Raw genomic sequence first — 7,087 nt, 5'->3', positions numbered from 1 at the left:
AAAAGCCACTTCAAGAATAATTGCATTTGTGCCTGACAGGTGACTATATATATTTCTTTAAAGGATGTACTGAACTATGTTAAGGTGTAGTCAGGTATCCCCTAGGTATTTGCTACGTTTTAAACCAGCGATACTCAATCCTTGGCCCACAGGCCAAATCCAGCCCACAAAACCATAGCATCCAACTTACATAGCTCTCCTGGGGCTGGGCAATTTGATGGAAAAGGAACAGTGGGCATGTCTACATGAGATGCTTAATGCGCAGTAGACTAATTTGACTGTGCATTAACGTATCATTGCAAAAACCCTGCTAATGCCTAATAAAATTAGTCTACTATGCATTAAGCATCATGAAAAGATTGTGTGTCATTGCTACTGTGCATTAGTGCCAGCTACTGCTTATTTATGTAGTACCTCATATTAAATGTACTAAACTTAATGCACAGTAGCAACAGTGCATTAATGCACATGTAGACATACCCATTGACAATAAATATTAATTGCATTCATTGTACCACCACCCCCACTGCCAAGCCCTTTGAAGCTGGGCTGGGGCTAGTGCTGGGCCACACCCTTTCCCCAACATTGTCAGATTGGGCCTTTCCCCCACTGCAAAGCCAGATCAGGGCCAGCCCATGCCCCCTTCCCCTGTAGGCCTGGGTTGGGAAATGTAGGGCTGTGCGAAACCGCACTGTTCTGTTTTGACTTCCATTTTGACAGTACAGTGTTTCATTTTGAGTTTCATTTCATTTCAAAACCACTGTTCATTTCATCGAAACTGTTTCGCTGTTTCGACGTTTCGCCCATAGGCTATAATGGAGAAGCATGAAACTACCTATAACTTTGACATTTCTTGCCTGATTTGGATGAAACTTGCAGGTATGGTAGCCCCTTCTGAGGCCATGAAGCTTTCCAGTTTTCAAGTAGATAGGTGCAGGGGGTTCTGAGAAACTTCACCTCAAGCTCTTGAAAGCAAAACTCGTGTCACTTGTACGTGTGAAGGCACAGTGGGGTGAAAGCTGCAGGGGTCGTAGCCCCTGCTGAGGCCATGAAGCCTGCCAGCTTTCAAAGAGATAGGTACATGGGGTTCTGGGAAACTGCACCTCAGGCTGCTGACAGGCAAAACTCATGACATGGTTGACTGTGTCTGTCTTAAGGTGCACCCTTAATGCTACTGAGGCATCTACATGACACAGCAGTGTGCCCCAATGAGGTCTCCTCCTCCCCTACAGCCTCATACCGGTCCACCACTTTAAATGACAACAGGTATAAAATAACTTAGTGAGCACTAGCACAGTAGCACCAGCAGCAACTCAGGCAGCCAAACTATGACAGAGCTTTTCTTTCCTCTCCTGGAGGAACTGCTTCTCCAGCGTGAGTGCTAAGGTGCGCCCTCACTCTGTGTGTGTGTGTGTGTGTGTGTGGGTGTGTGTGTGTGTGTGTGTGTGTGTGTGTGTGTGTGTGTTAAGGCACACCCTTCGTGGTGCTGGGGCATCTACACAACACGGTAGTGTGCCCCAGTGAGGCCTCCTCCTCCCCTACAGCCTCAGTTCGATCCACCACTTTAAATGACAACAGGTGAAATAATACCTTAGTGAGCAGCAGCACAGTAGTAGCAGCAGCATCTCAGGCAGTGTAACTGTCACAGAGCCTTTCTTTTAATAAAAGAATTGAATGGAAGAAGTAAAGATGTTGTATTGGATATATAAATGATGCGTTACTTGTGGTGTGTGACGCGTTATGTTGTGTTTATACGTTTATTATTTTTAAAAACCCTGAATAGTTAGAGAACTATATCTTAGAAAGCTTGCTAAGATATATTTCTCTAAATATTCAGTTTTTCTCACTCCGTCTGCACCTGGAGCTTAGGAAAAACCAGCAGTGGGAGGTTCATCTTGAGGAACACTAGCTGCTTCACCAAACCAGGATCCAAGCAGGTGCAGTGGGGTGTCACTATATCCCCAGCAATGCTGAATGCCCTTTCACTTGGAACACTGGTTGGTGGACAGGACAGGTGTTCCTGGGCAACTGTGGCCAGATCTGGCCACATCTGACTGTGGCTTGCCCAATAGGCCAAGGGGTCGCACAACAGCGGCTCCATGTCCTCAGTGTGATTGGCAGCCACCAAGGCCTGTGCACTACCTGCCTGATGGTAGGATCTGGTGCCTCTGGACACCACCATGGAAGCTATGCCCTTGGTCCACACTGGCAGTGCCTGTGGTGGAGGAGGAGACTGGCTGGTGGATGGCATACTAACATGGGACAGTGGATCCCCTTTTTCCACATCCCCCCACTCCGCCATTCGGCTTCCCTGACTCACTTCCCCAGCACCTCTGTCCACTGATTCAGGGTTTGGCTGCTGCATATGCTGCCCTTCACCCTCAGGTCACATGTGGAGGCCAGCACATGGACCGTACTGGACCACAAGGGATCAAGCGATTTCCTGATGCCCCCCTCCACCTGCCTCACAAGTGCCTGCACGTCTGGTGACAGCAGCTTGCCCAGCCAGGAACATCGATCCCCCGGAACTTCTCCATTTGGCTCTGAAGTTCCCTCACTACAGGGATCACCTGGCTAAGGAAGGCATCGCCAACACTGAGGGTCTCAGTGGCCTTGAGGAAGGGCTTGAGGACCACCAAGATCTGGGAGATGGTATCCCACTCAGCTCTGCTCTCCCCGAGCAAAGCCATCTCATTGATGGCCTTCTGTTGCTCCACCAGCCTCTTCAGAATCAGGTATGTGCAGTTCCACTGAGTCTCCACATCCTGCACGATTTGTGCTGCAGGATGTTCAGCTCTGGTTGTTTGTCCTGCAGCATCTTGCCCCCCTTGATGCTCCAGTGGAAGTAGCCTACACCTTCCTGCATTTGGAAATGAGCTTGCTGGTGGTGCTGGCACTGTCACTGGAAGCCCTGTCCTCCTCCAAGGCATCCCTGACAATGAGGTGCAACTTGTGCGCCAAGGTTGGCATCACAGACCACCTTGACCATATTGTCCCCATTGTTAGTAACCATGAACCTGTGGGTAAGCTCACCCTGCCCAGTGAGCCGCCCCCGCACCAAGCGGGTCATGGCTCCCATGATCTTGGTTTCCATGTAGGACTCACCTTGGCTTGAAGGAGAGCCCACTGACAGCCTGACAGTCACCACCCCGGCTGCTCCAGATGTCCAAGGTAAAGTGTAAAGCCACCCATGTGTGCACTTGCCTTACGCAGCTCCTCTCTCAAATACTCACTGTATGCCTCAAACAGGGAGGACACCACCATTCTGCTGAAGGTGGTGCATGCAGGCACTTGGTAGGATGGAGCCACGAGTATCATAAAACGCCTGAACCCTGGCCGCTCAACTAAGGAGAAGGGCTGGCCATCCACAGCAAGCATCTCCCCCAATACTCTGGGTGATCTTTGTTGCCCTTGCAATGTTTCCCCCTTTCTGTCCACCTTTCCCCCACTGTTCCAGGGTGACCCTGACTTTGTGGGGTTGGGGGCTTTGGAGCAAGAGGGGGACTTCCCTTTGGGCACGCTTACACTGGTGCCAGGCTGAGGAGCAAGGGCAAGGGGGCGGTGTCTGCGGAGATGCATCAGCATCCCTGTGGTGCTCATGTGTTTTGTTCCCTTGCCCCGGCTGATTTTGGCTTGACAGTGCAAGCAGACAGCGTATGTGCTATCATCTGCCAGCTCAAAATGATCCCAGACCACACTACCCACTTGCTTCTGGGGTGTGGGTGCATGTATGGATGCTGCTGCACTTTCCCCCTCCTCAGCAGGCAGAGGCACAGCAACAGAAGGAACGGACTCAGCTGAGCTGCTTGCCTCCACAACTTCTATGGCAACCTCCTCTGAAGTGCTTTCTGGGGAAGGAGACCTGGCTCTAGGGGAAACGTGAGAGGTATGGAGCACATAGTCAAATGCTTCCTTGCTAAGGTACTGAGATCCAGATCCAGCTACAGCTCTTCCTCTTGCAATTTATTAATTCAATAATGTGCATGTGGTGTAAAGTGGAAATGTATAACAACAATATATAAATTGTATATATACAATTATATATATATATAATTCTATATAAATTCAGTAACATGAGTGTGTGTGGCACAAAGTGGAAATGTATAAAAAGAAATATGAATGAATGAATATGTCTTTCCTCCTATATAAATTCAATAATGTGTGTGGTGCAAAGTAAAAATGTATATAAAAAACATAAATATATCTTTCTTCCTATATAAATTCAATAGTATGTGTATGCTGCAAAGTATAAATGTATAGAAATAAAATATAAATATATTTGCCTTCCTATATAAATTAAATTCTATAGTAATCTTATCCAATATAATTATAAAATTGAATCGATTAATCAATTAATATAATAATAAAATAAAAGCATATGGAAGAATGAAAAAGCCAAAAAGGTATTCTGAAATCTCTCTTGCTAGGCTAGCCTAGGCTAGCAAGTAGGAAATCCTTGAGAAAATCAGTGCTAGTAGCCTTTGTTGTCTGACGCTGCTGAGCTGCTGGAACACAGCTCAGTAACTGAGCCCAAGGCAGAAAGCAGGGCAGTTCAAACAATGCTGTCTTTTATGCTGTTTTTCCATCCCTCCCCCAGAGCACTGGAATTGGAAGGGACCTCAGGGGAGGATGACAGTCACTGGCCAGCTACACAGTCAATATGAGAGCAGTCCTTGCCCCCTCTTCCCTCTCCCTCTCCTTACTGTTTCCCCCCAGGCAAGCCCAGCTTCGAAACTTGAAACATTTCGAAACATTTCAACTGCCCCCGTTTTGTTTCAAGGCTATTTCAAAGCCCTCTGTTTTGTTTCGATTTCACTGTTTCAAGCTCAAAATGAGTTGAAACAGCATCAAAATGAAACAGTAAGCAAAGCTTCGCACAGCCCTATTGGGCATAGGTCACACCCCTTTCCCTCTGTGTGGCTGGAGCAGGGCTGAGCCATACTCCCCACCCTCTGTGGCTGGATTGGGCCCTGCTGTGCCTGCTTCATGGGCCAGATCTTGTGTGTGGGAGAACTGCACGCTGTCCAACAATGGCCCACGGGGCAAAATTACTGACCACCACTGGTTTAAAGTAAATAAAATGCCTATATGAAATTATTCTATTTTTATAGTATCTTTCCTTCCTCATATATCACTTGTTTTTCCATATTAAAGACTGCAAAGGTGATAGCCTCTGTATGTGTTTGTACAGTATATAAATATGAAATAGGGTTGTGCGGGTCTTCAGATCCCGCTTCAGATCCAGAGCCACTTCGGACCTGCTTTGGCCATCTTGATTGACAATTAGAAGGGGGGGAGGGGGAGCAGGGAAGGGACGGAGAGTGGGGGGGAAAGGGGGAGCAGGAGAAAGACTGATGTCTGTAGGTAGCCAGCGAGAAGGATTTCTCCCTGACTACCTTTCCAATGGCAGCGTCTGTGGGTAGGACTAGAAACAGCATAAAAACCTCTGTTTCCAGCCCTTCTGTGCCTTTTCCAGTTTGTTCCCTGTCAGTAACTGTGTAAGAGAGGAACGCTCAGACTGAGGTTTGCCTGCTCCTTTTTCTTGTTATGAAGGAGTGTGTAGGATTTAGCTTAGCTTAGTTTAGCTTAGCTTAGCTTAGCTATTCTATTCAATTATTATTAGTATTACAATTCAGTTTATTTCTTTGAATTTATATTTGCTCTTTTTTGGAAACTTTGCAAAAAGAAAGGTGTGTTTTCCCAGCCAGTGTGATCTATCACCGTGCAGGGAGGCACAGATTGCTTGCGCATGCGTGCACACACACATACAATATAGAAAAAAAAAAATCAGATATTCACAGCAGAAGACGACACACAGACAGCACACAATTTTTACATAACCCTTAACACCAAAGCAAACATTCAAAGAAGAGGCCAGTGCACACACGCAGCAGAGGGAATAAAACGCACAATACAAAAGGTTTCACACACACACACACACACCTTTTGCAGCACAGGACAGATCAATATGAAGCATGCTGGAAAAGCAGGTGCCACGTCTTCTGGCAGGGGAGGGACAGGGGGTAGGGGGAGAGCTTGAGCTGCAAGTCCCTCCTACCAAACACAGACCCATTCTATTCCTAAGCAGCCATGACATCAGTTCTGCCAGTGGAAGCCAGGAGGTGCGCACAGTGTCTGCACCTGACATCCCTGTACCTGTACCACCTTCGTTCAGTCCAGAAGTGGGCACCAGCAGTGGAATCACTATCTCCTCCACCCCAATTTCATCTCTCAGCATGAACCTCCCACTGCCAGAGGAAGAGCTGGAGCTGGAACCAGGGATGCTGACTGTGCTGGCTCAAGCAATTCTGGGGACTGAGGGGGAATCAGAGTTTGTGCTCCACACCCCTCAAATTTCCCCTAGACCCAGGTCTCCTCCAGAAGGCAGCACCTCAGAGGAGGCTGAGGTTGTGAAGGCAAGTGGCTCAGCTAAGGCAGCTCCTCCTGCTGTTCAGCCTCAGCCTGCTGAGAAGGGGAAAAAGGCAGGATCCTCACCCTCAACCCAGAAGCGGGGGAGTAGTGTAGTGTGGGATCATTTTGAGGTGGCAGATGATCCCAGGTTTGCCATCTACCAGCACTGTCAAAGGCACATGAGCTGTGGCAAGGACATGAGACACTTCTCCACCATGGCCATGCTGCTGCATCTGAGGAGGCAGCACCCCCTTGCCCTTCTTCCTGCTCAGCCTGGCACCAGTGTGTGTGCCAAAAGAGAAGTCCCCCACTCGCTCCAAAGCCCCATTACCCACAAAGCAGAGGCAGGCCACCCTGGACCAGTGGGGGAAAGGTGGATAGAAAGGGGGGCGCTTTCCCAAGGAAAGCGAGATCACCCAGAGCATTGGGGAGATGCTTGCTCTGGACAGCCAGCCCTTCTCCCTAGTTGAGCAGCCAGGGTTCAGGTGGTTCATAGCACTTCTGGCCCCATGTGACAGGCTAGCTGGCAGTGACCTAGCCCAGGGGTTTTGAAAGGGCAAAAGATGATTGGAGGACTTGGGATTCCCTTTCCTCACCAATCTGGTAATGATTTGGCCCAGGGGTTTTGAAGGGGTAAAAGAATTGGAGGACTTGGGATTCCCTTTCCTCACCAATC

The sequence above is a fragment of the Alligator sinensis genome, unplaced genomic scaffold (assembly GCF_000455745.1).
Source record: "Alligator sinensis unplaced genomic scaffold, ASM45574v1 scaffold442_1, whole genome shotgun sequence".
Classification (NCBI taxonomy): Eukaryota; Metazoa; Chordata; order Crocodylia; family Alligatoridae; genus Alligator; species Alligator sinensis.
Note: the sequence above shows the minus strand (reverse complement) of the source record.